The sequence below is a fragment of the Phascolarctos cinereus genome, unplaced genomic scaffold (genome assembly GCF_003287225.1).
Source record: "Phascolarctos cinereus isolate Bilbo 61053 unplaced genomic scaffold, phaCin_HiC Scaffold_5;HRSCAF=322, whole genome shotgun sequence".
NCBI classification, from domain to species: Eukaryota; Metazoa; Chordata; class Mammalia; order Diprotodontia; family Phascolarctidae; genus Phascolarctos; species Phascolarctos cinereus.
In genome coordinates, this window is record NW_027555958.1 from 459713927 (window position 1) to 459725186 (window position 11260).

Consider the following 11260-nt stretch of genomic DNA (forward strand, 5'->3'; position numbering starts at 1 on the left):
GGGGCAGCTAGGTGGCATAATGGTCAGAGCTCTGGCCTTGGAGTCAGGAGGACTTGAGTTCAAATCCGGCCTCAGACATTTGACCCTTACTAGCTGTGTGACTGGGCAATCCTGATTGCCTCACCAAAAAAGCAAACAAAATCAATGCAGGGGATAATAATCATTGCCTTCAAGTGTTGCTGTAAAGAAAATATTTTGTAGAGTTATAGAAATGTGAGTGATGTTATTATTACAAAGATCAAAAAACACAAAAACCTTTGTTAGTTATAGGGGACATGAGGATTGCTTGATGGATTTGGTCCAGTAACTTCATCCTGAAAAAGGAGCTGAGGTCTGGAGAGGAATCATAGACGCAGACCTGAAAAGGGCCTCACAGGTCATCTGGTTTAACCCTCTCCCTCATTATGAAGATAAGTAAACTGAGGCTCAGAGAGTCGGAATTAGGGTCAAGGTTACACAGCAGCAGAGATAGGATTATTACGATTTTTATAAGAAAGATTATAAGCTCCTTGAGGGCAGGGATTGTCTTTTGCTTCATTTTTTGTCCTTATTGCTTGGCACAGTGCCTGGAACACAGTAGGCACTTAATAAGTGTTTCTTGATCAATTGATTAGAACCTAGATCTCTTGGCATTTGCTCATTAATTCTTTTGAGGGTGCTGCAAGTTGATTCCCTCCTTTCTCCTTAAATACTCAAGATATCTTCATGTTTATAAGAAGGTAGAGACTTTTTATTCTTGGAGGTAAGAATGGGATTTATACCGTCAACATGGCATAGATGGAACTAAGAAGTCCTATGTTCAAATCTTGCCACTGATACTAGCTTTGTGATCCTGGGCTATTAAGTGATCTAACCTTTTCCTTGAGGTTCAGCTTCTCCATCTTCGGAATGAGAGATAACAATGCTTCTGAGAGCTACCTAGCAGAACTGTGGTTAGCTTCAAGTGACCTCATGCATAGAAAGTGCTTTGCAAACCATAAAAGTACTATAAAAATGTCAATCTCTATGATGATCTGATCACCTGGTTGGTTAAGTAGCTACAACAATAATATTAATTATTATTATATGATATACAATATTTTTATTACTAGCATTGATATAGTACTTTTCAGGTTTACCATGGGAAGCAGTAGAGTAGAGTGGAGAGGTCATTGTCTTTGAAGGCAGAGCCTGGCTCTGATGCTTACTGCCTATATGACCTTGGGCAAGTCTCTTCATTTTCCTGGACCTCAGTTTCCTCATCTGTAAAATAAGGAGGTTGGCCATGATAGCGGACGTGGGTCCTTCCAGCTGTGGAGCCATGGTCCCAGATGTAATCAGACACTTTAAAAGGTTCTTTTATTTCATGGTCAGCATCATGAGCCGAGCAGGCTCCATCCACCTCTGACCCTGGAGTTTGGCAAAGGTAAAAGTGGGTTCCCAAGAGCTTGTTAACCACAGCTGAGTATACTCAGTTTCTGAGCTCAGAGCTGACCCGGGGAGACCTCCTCACTCTCTGTTCCCAGTTTTGGGTGGATGCGGCCAGTGCATTTCCAGCAGAGACTTCATAAGCACTCAATGAAGGGGCTGTTTATCCTGGATCTCTGATGATGATGGATGGACTGCACCCATCTTTTGATTGGCTACAATGCATCCTATAGCCTTTACTCGGCAAATGGTACCTGGCTGGGGGTGTGCTCCTGCACTCTGGCTCCACCTACTGGATTTGCTTCAAGCCCTTGAAGAAGGCCATCTGACCAAGCTGAGAATGGGAGCTCAGTCAGCATTTTCAGATTATAGCTTGAAAACTTAGAGATCATCGAATCTAACTTCTTCGTTTGACTGGGAGTAAGGATGGAGAGAAGTGAATTTAGGGTCAAGGGACACCTGGGTTTGAAGCTCAGACTGCCAGTTATCATTTACCTGGATGACCTGGGATTTGCTTTATTTATCTGTAAAATGAGAGGTTTGGCCCAGATTGTCCCTTCTGGTTCATATTCTGTGAAGCTGTAATGACAGAGAACCCAAGTTACAGATAAAGTAAAGGCAGAGCAAAGAGTCAAACCCGTGTCTTATAATTCCAGATTCAGGGCTCTTACTATCTTACTATTCAGGGCTACTGCTATCTCAAGGGACTTTGGAGGAGTCTAATCCCCCCATATCCCAATTTTACAGATGAGGAAACTGAGACTCAGGTAGAAGAAGCGATTTGCAAGGTCACAAAGTTAGCTAGTGAATCTCCTGATTCCTTGTTTGTGCCCTTATGAAAATGGGAATAATTACAGTAGCAGACTTTTCAGAACATTTTATTGGCATATTCAGCTTTCAGGTCACATTCATTAAATATATCCCTTCTCTTTCCCTTGGGCAGAGAACCATCCCTTATAATGAGGAATTAGAAAGAAAAGGGAGAGGGGAAAGCAGTTTGGCTAAACTTACCAACATGTCAATTGAATTTGAAAGTCTGTGCCTATAGTCTATGCCTAGAGTCCCTCACCTTTGCAAAGGAAGTAGGGAGTTCTGTTTTCTCCTTCAGAACCGAGGTAGCCAAATACAATCACATAAATAACTCACATTTCTATGATGCTTTCCTTCTGGCCACTCTGTGTGTGAGGTAGTGGAAGTATTGACCCTCATCTTACAGATGAGAACAATGAGGCCCAGGGCAAAGGATCATTTCATTTATAATTATGGGACCTGGGTTCAAATCTCAGCCCTGCTACTTACTGTGTGACTTTGGAAAAGTCCTGTTGACTCTCTAGACCTGTTTTCTCATCTGCTAAATGGGGGAATAGAGTTGGCTCAAATGACCGATAAGACCCCTTCCAGCTCTAGTATATGGTCCTATGCCTTGGAGTTTTTTAATTGACTTGTCCAATATCACATAGGCAGTATCTAAATCAGGATTTGAACCCAGGAGTCTCCAATGCTGAGTCCCATGTCTATTTTTCTGTACTATGCTTTGGGACAGTCTTTAAGAAGGGGACCCATATCCTCAGATTATGGTTCTGAAGGGTAACAGGCTGGTACAGAGGGTCAATCAAAATGGAAAATTCAAAAAAAAACATGGTGTGTATTTTTATTAATTTTCTTTTTCCTTGGGACCCACCTTTATTCTCAATTCTCTCTTCCTTTCAAAAATATTTATTTTGTTATTGTACAGAGAGAAGGGCACAGGGCATTGAGAAACACCTGTGCAAACAGAGGGGTAGACTGTTCAGCCAGTATTGAGAATACTATTTCTAGCTCATCTGTAAAATGGTGGGATCTGGGGACTCAACATCTAAGGGCCCTTTTTGATTTGAATCTGTAATTCGGAATTCTCAAATGTTGGCCATTCGCAGGTTTTCCATGAAGTTTATTGTTTGTTTTTAAAGTAAGGTTTAATATGGCTGGGTGATCGTTTGGTGGGCTTGTGAAAACAGAGATTCCTTTGTGTCTGGGACTGACTAGATGGTTGCTGAAGTCTTTGATGATTCTCAAATTCTATATACCTTTGCTTTGACGTCCCAGTCATTTCCAGACATCCCTCCCCATTTCTGAATTATACTAGACTTTGTGACAAAGTTAAGCAAAAACAATAGACGGGCAGTGAGCAAGCTCAACAATGCATGTTTCACGCACCTGTGGATCATCATTGCTTTGCTGAGAGGATTTAATAATCGGTAGAAGGAATTTGGTGCTGGCTTCCCTGGGTTTGTGGGCAGGACTGGGCTACATTTCTGGACAGTTACCTACCAGACCCAAACCAGATCTCTCCTCCAGGCCCTTCTAGCAATTCTCAGCATCCTTGCTTACTCATAGAGTTTCAGAGGACTGTGTGTTCTGTTCCCTTTGCCATTGGTATGGTGAAGCCACAGAAATCAACTGAGGCTAAAATATTTGATCCATTAAGGATCCTGAATTCTTCCAGATTGGGCATGCTAGGAATAAATCCAGCCCTCTGCACTTAAGGGTATATCCTGCAGCTATCCCAGGAAAGAACACTGAAAACAGTAAAGTACCTGGTCAGCTACAGAGGGAGAATGACCTAGGATGCTAATAGGGAAGGTATACAGGGTTTATTTTCTCCCTCCCTCCCCCCAAACGCTTCCCTTTGGGGGCATCTCCAATCTCTGCTTTGGCTGCTGAATACCCTTGGAGCAGGAATGGCAGTCATGTGAAGAACTCTGGGGGCCTTTGTTTTATGCAAGGACTCATGAGGATTCCAAGGCCCCCAGGGTTTTCTGCTCTACCACAAGGTTGGACGCAAAAACTCTTCTGGAACTAGGTGCACACCCAGAGAGCAAGGCAAGCATTTCTCATCCCCTTCACCAGTTCTAGCTGGTTTTGGGGACCGTGGAGCCTCCAGTAGAAATGACATGGTCTGCCTAAGGGTGAAATGAAATGGCTATCACCAGAAAGACGGGATCCTAGCTTTAGTCTAGGAAAAGTGCTGGAGAGATCAGCTAGTCTAACATGTTCATGGGATGGATGAGGAATTGAAGCCCTGAGAGCTTAGAAAGGCAGTGTGGTGTAGTGGATAGATCTCAATCTTCCCTCTGATACTTACTGGTAGTAGGCAAGGAACTGAAAACTGATTTCTAGTGTCCTCATCTCTAAAATGGGCTACTCAAACCTCCAGCTCTCACCCCATCAGATTGGTGGGTGCTAGTGCTATTTTGGTCTAGACTTTTGATTTCATTGGGTTAGCCCACTCACCTCCAGGTCCACCATTCTCCATCTTGGAGCATTGCTTAGGAGGCTGAGAGCTAAAGGGGATTGCCCACAGTTACACAGCACAGTATGGATCAGAGGAGAGACTGGGGCTCAATCTGCCCTGGCTCTAAGGCCAGCTTTCTCTCCATCGTGCCCTGCTGCCCTTCATGCGCTTCTTAGGAGGCTCAGATGAGATAAGGGATGGAGAGCTCTTGGCAAACTTAACCCTCCCATATCATCATTATTGTTTTTGTTCTATGAATTGCTGCCAGTCTCATGGCTAGTGAGCAGTAAAATTGGGAGTCAGATCTTTGAATCTGATGTTCTTCTCTTTGCATAGGGGATTCCTCTGTAGGGGGCTGATCAAGGAAGTTCTCCCATCATCTTGATGAGCTCAAGGTAGGTAGATAGCTTAGTGGACAGAGAGCTACCTAGGTTGGAACCCTATCTCAGGCACTTATTGTGTGACCCTGGGCAAGTCACTTCTCCTCTCTGGATCTCAGTTTCCTCACCTGAAAAAGAGGGGGTCAGACTAGTTGGCCTCAGGGTTCCCTTCTGGGTCTGAATCTATGGTCCAATGACCCTCTGAAGCCCCTTCCAGCTTTGACTTTATTTTATGATCTCTTAAGGTTAGGCTTAAGGAGGCATACACACATACACCATGCCATACCATATCATATATCACCCTTCTAGTTTCAAGGAGGAATAAATATATAGACATATGTCTCTTCTATTCTTTTTTTTTTTAAGTGAGGCAATTGGGGTTAAATGACTTGCCCAGAGTCACTCAGCTAGTGAGTGTTATGTGTCTGAGGCCAGATTTGAACTCAAGTCCTCCTGATTCCAGGGCCGGTGCTTTATCCACCGTGCCACCTAGCTGCCCCTATCTCTTCTATTCTTTTTTATGGGGGGGGCAATTGGGGTTAAGTGACTTGCCCAGGGTCATACAGTTAGTAAGTGTCAAGTGTTTGGTCTAAGGCTGGATTCGAACTCAGGTCCTCGTGACTTCAGGGCCAGTGCTCTATCTACTGCGCCACCTAGCTGCCCCATCTCTTCTATTCTTAAGGATACACACACACACACATATACATACACACATATAGATATGTATTATACACACACACACACACACACACACACAGACGTACTTGAGACTAGAAGGGATCCAAGATGAGGTGTATCTATATATGATGTTTATGATATATGATCTGTACTTATATATGCTATATTGTATGTGGGTTTTCCTGGACAGCAGGGCTGCAGAACAGAGGCTTCCAGCTCCCCCCCCCCATTTCTGTATTGTTACCAAATGCCAGTTTGAGGCTTATGAAGCTTCTAGGGACTGGACCTAACTTTTTCCAATAATATTACAGTAATTGAAAGGAAAATTGGTGTATGTGTTTGTCTCCAAGAACCAAAAACCTCGGCGGGGAGGGGCGGAGTCAAAGCCTGTGTGAGAGGCCACAGACTGTCCTCTGGGAAAAAGAAGAGGTGAAAGGAATGATTTATCCAGACCCCAGCTAGGAGTGAAGACTGAAGGGGTGTGTGTGTGTGTGCCCCTGTGTTGCTGAGGGTAAGCTATGGGCCTGACTGCTAAAAGAACCCTGCCCCCTCCTCTCCCCCTCACATGTACTGCTTCTTTTCCAAGGCCTCTCCGTTTCTAAGAAAACCATGAGAGAACTTACCTGGAGCCAGGAGTCACAGTGGCAGATGACAGCCATCTCCAGCAGATGGCAGCAGCAGTTCACTAGAAAAGGAGCAGATGAACCAGCAGAAGACAGCCAGGGCTCTCCGGAGAGACAGAGAGTGAGGGCAGCAGCCCGGGCTGAAGGGGATGACGGCTGCACAGGCAGGGTGGTGCAGTGGTTAGGGAGGCTGAGCAGAATGGCAGCATCTGCTCCAGGGCAGCTCTAAGAACACACCAAGGGAACTGCCAAAGGCGGAGTCAAAGGCCCTGAGGCCTGAGGGTTGCTAGGAGATGGAGTCCTGGGCGATGCTTTAGCCCTGATGCTGCCTTCCTCACTAGGAGGAAGGCCCCAGAGCTAGGAGCAACAGGTGAGGAAGGTAGAGAGGCCAGCTGAGGTCTGCTGGAAGGAAAATCTTCCTAACAATTGATGATTCCCAAAGGGGAATGGTCTGGCTCTCCACCTCTCTGGAGGTCCCTTCACAAAGGCTGGATGCCCACTTACCAGGTGGGCCGCAGAAAAGAGCTGGGTTGGGATTGACTGAGCACCGGATCTGAGGTCATGAAGAGCAGAGTGCAAATTCTGGATCAGGCACTTCCTATCCATGGGAGCCTGGACAAGTCAGGAAGATGGGTCCAAGGAACTGGGGATGTTTTGTTTGGAGGAGAGAAGACTTGGCGAGGGGCAGGTGATGACAGTCTTCCAGCATTTGAAGGATTATCATGAAATAGAGGAATTAGGGTTTTGTCAGGCCCCTGAGGACAGAAGGAGGAGCCGCAGGTGGATTTGGGTTCAATATAATGAAAAGCTTCCCAAAGCTTAGAGCTGCCCAAAAAGTTAGCCTCAAGGGAGATGGGTTTCCCGTCCCTAGAATTCTAGGATCCTGGCAATGTAGGATCATAGGTCTAGAAGGGAAAGAAACTCGCAGGCCATCTGGTCCAATTCCTTCATTTTACAATTGAGGAGACTGAGACCCAGGGAAGTTAAGAGACCTGACCAAGGTCACACAGGTACAAAGTGAAGCAGGATTTGAACCTAGGTCCTGGTCTTCAAGTGTGAGTAGGCTAGATGACAACCTGTGAAGTTTGTTATGGAATACTAGAGTGTTGGGCCTAAATCAGGAAGGCCGGAGTTAAAATCTGGCCTCAGATGCTTACTAGCTATGTGACCTGCCTGCCTTCCTTTCCTAATCTGTAAAATGGGGATAATAGCAGCACCTACCTTGCAAGGTTTTTGTGATGATCCAATGAGACAGTATTTGTAAAGTGCTATATAAACACTTGCTGTTTCTGGGGTTCTTGGCCTGGAAATATTGGACTAAGCAGACTTTAAGGTTCATTCTGCCTCTGGGCTTCTGTGAACTACCTGCAACGCTTGGCTAAACTAACCTCTCTCTGTCTCTCTGTCTTTCTCTGTCTTTGTCTCTCTCTGCCTCTCTCTGTCTCTGTCTTTTTCTCTCTCTGCCTTTGTCTCTATCTCTCTGTCTTTCTCTATCTCTGTCTCTGTCTCTCTGTCTTTCTCTATCTCTGTCTCTGTCTCTCTCTGCCTCTGTCTCTGTCTCTCTCTGCCTTTGTCTCTGTCTCTCTGTCTTTCTCTATCTCTGTCTCTGCCTCTCTCTCTGCCTCTCTCTCTGTTTCTCTCTACCTTTGTCTCTGTCTCTCTCTCTGCCTCTCTCTGTCTCTCTCTACCTTTGTCTCTGTCTCTCTGTCTCTCTTTCTCTGTCTCTGTCTCTCTCTGCCTCTCTCTGCCTTTGTCTCTGTCTCTCTGTCTTTCTCTTTCTCTATCTCTGTCTCTGTCTCCATCTCTCTCTGCCTCTCTCTCTGCCTCTCTATGACTTTGTCTGTCTCTCTGTCTTTCTCTATCTCTCTCTGTCTCTCTCTCCTGAGAACTTTTAGAGCACGTTACCTGTAGCATTCCTGGACACTTAGTCCCGATTGGCTTTGTTGTGGCCTTTTCTTGTAGCCTTAAGCTGCTATTTATTACTTATTAATATTTTCTCCTATCCACGTGGGCAAGCCTCTCAGCTCTCTGGGCCTCAGTTTCCTCAGTTGTAAAACAATGACTTCGAAGATCTCCTCCATCTGCAGATCTATGGTTCTCTGACTAAATGACTCCAAGAACCCTTCTGTTCCCAAGCGTCTGAAGAACGGCCTCTGGGCTGCTTTCAAGATTTACACGAGCCAGATCTGGGAGGAAATTATAGCTGATATTCAGCCCAGTCTCTTGAACTGCTGCTTGTGCCCTCTGGGGCACCTCCTTTCTCTAATAGAGATCTCCCTTCCCATCAACACTTCAGCAGGACAGAGAGAAAGAAACCGACTCCACATCCCCACATGGCTTTGATAAGAGTTTTCACTGCTTGGGCATTTCTCTCTGTGTTACCCATTCTGTTTGAAATCCTGCGCTTTTCTGACTTCACTTCCTAAGTGAGCTGACAAGAGGCTGGGCCAAACACAATATGCCTATATGATGCAGCATTTTCAAAGTATTCCCTTGCAAGCACAGCTGGGGAAACACAATGCTTCTGGACCCCTTTGAGAGCACTGGCCACTCCTTCCACGTCCAGGCCTCTAGCCCCTGTTATTTGGACTGCCAGCCAGACTCACTCATGCTCCTTGTCCCCATCTTCTGGATTTGCCAGGCCCAAGGAATGGCCTGTCATTACCCCGACCCTGAGCAGGTGGGGGCTGCTTCGGACAGAAGCAGACAAGGGAACCTTTTATCCAAATGTGTAAGGTATAAAACAGGGGGTGTGGCAACAGGGCTAATTCCCCAATTCAATTCTGTTCAATTCAATTCAGCTAGATTAGGAGGCACTCCGGCATCATGGTAGGGCACTGTCTAGGCAGAATATGTATGGCATGGGAGAAACTCATGCAAAGACAGAGGCATGACCGTACCTTGCCCAGGGTCACACAGCTAGTAAGTGTCTGAGGACAGACTTGAACTTAGGTCCTCCTGACTCCAGGCCAGGGGCTCTATCCACTATCTAGCTGTATGGAACATCATGTATGAGGAATGTCAGGTAAATCACCTCATCTCCAAGGCAGGATACCTGAAGAGTACTGTGAAATCAATCTGGAAAGAGAGGCAGACTGTGAGGGGCTTTAAATGAAAAAATAAAGGATTTTATTAAGCTTTTATGACATGGTCAGATTTTTTTTTAAACAGGCAGCTAGGTGGCACAGTGGATACAGCACCTGCCCTGGAGTCTGGAGCACCTGAGTTCAAGTCTATCCTCAGACACTTACTAGCTGTGTGACCCTGGGCAAGTCACTTAACCCTGTTTGCCTCAGTTTCCTTATCTGTAAAATGAGTCGGAGAAGGAAATGGCAAACCACTCCAGTATCTTTGCCAAGAAAACCCCCCAAAGAGTCAGATAGGACTGAACAACAACAGATTTGTGCTTTAGGATGGATTGGAGAGGCAAGCAGATCAATTACAAGGCTATACCTGGTAAGTGATGAGGGGGGCCTGGGACAGGAAGGTGTTTATATGGGTGGAGAGATGAATGGATGAGATTATCAGAAGGTTGTCTCCCAACCCTGGTGGTGGGTCTGGGTGTGGAGATAAGTCTTTAAAGCAGTATCTTGGACACTGCTCAGGTTACCCCTCTCTACCTAGGTCTACAGTGCTGGGAAGATGGGGAGGAGATGGTTTGAGATATTTTAAAATATACAATAATTGAAATATTATCCTAGACTGATTTTTGAGAACTTCCAGTGTGGAATTTTTCTCCACTGGTACGTACTAGCACCTTGTCTGTAACTTGGACTCTTGAAGATTTGCCTGGAGCATGAAATTAGGTGGCATGCCCAGAGTCCAAAGCTACTATGTCTCAGAGGAAAGACTTGAACCCAGGCCTTCCTGACACTATCTTGCTGCCTTTAGGTCCAAATAGATTTTGAATATCTATCTCTGTCACATGTGTTAACTCATTCAATCCTGATTACAGGCCTGTGAGGGAAACCAGGAGAAAAGGTCATTGTCCTGGATATACAGAAGAGAAATAGATGACCAGAGAAGTCCATTAAATTCCCAGAGGTCCATACAGCAAAGCCCTATGCTTTTTCTATAGCACCATCCTATTTCAGGTCAACAGCTTCCAGGACACAAGACAGAATAGACTGCCCAATCAATCACCAATCATTTATTCAGAGCCAGCTGTGTGCCAGGCATTGGTGATATGTAGACAAACACAAAATATCCTCTGCCCTCAAGAAGCTTACATTCTACCATTCTATTTCTCCAGTCGGAATCATTTTCACCCAGTGCTTTGTAATCAATTAATCAATCAATCAAGGCATTTATGTAGCAACCATGAGGTGCTAGGTACTGGGAACACACAAGAAAACATTGAAAGAGCCCCTCCCTTCATGTGGCTTACATTCTGTCACTGTAGCTACCTGCCTCAAAGCAACCTTCATCTGCTGCTTTGGAATCAATGAGCAGCACACATTTATTAAAACCTGCACTGTTTGCCAGGGCCTGTGGGAGGTGCTGAAGGGTACCGATATTCACCTGGAAGTGTTCACAGCACAGGTCAGTTCCTCCCTCCAACTCAGACCCCACCAAGGAGACTGGGCAGCACAAGGAGACAGTTCCTTTGGCTCATTTGATTAATGGCTGTCTAACGACTCAAGGCCTGCCAGTGGTGCCCCAAGGGATTGGACACTGGTGTTCACCACATCCTTGTTTGTTAGCTGCCGAGCATATGTTGGCTACAAGCTTTTGATCACCTGAGTTAGGCTGTTTTTGCACAGCAACGGTTCTCTTTGTCATTACCAGCAGGTTTTTATTTCTTTCTCTCTCCTCATAAAGGAAAGCAACATCTGGAATCATTTTTGCCCCATGTCTAATGATGCCCATGCTATCTTTCCCCAGCCTCACCCTTCAGA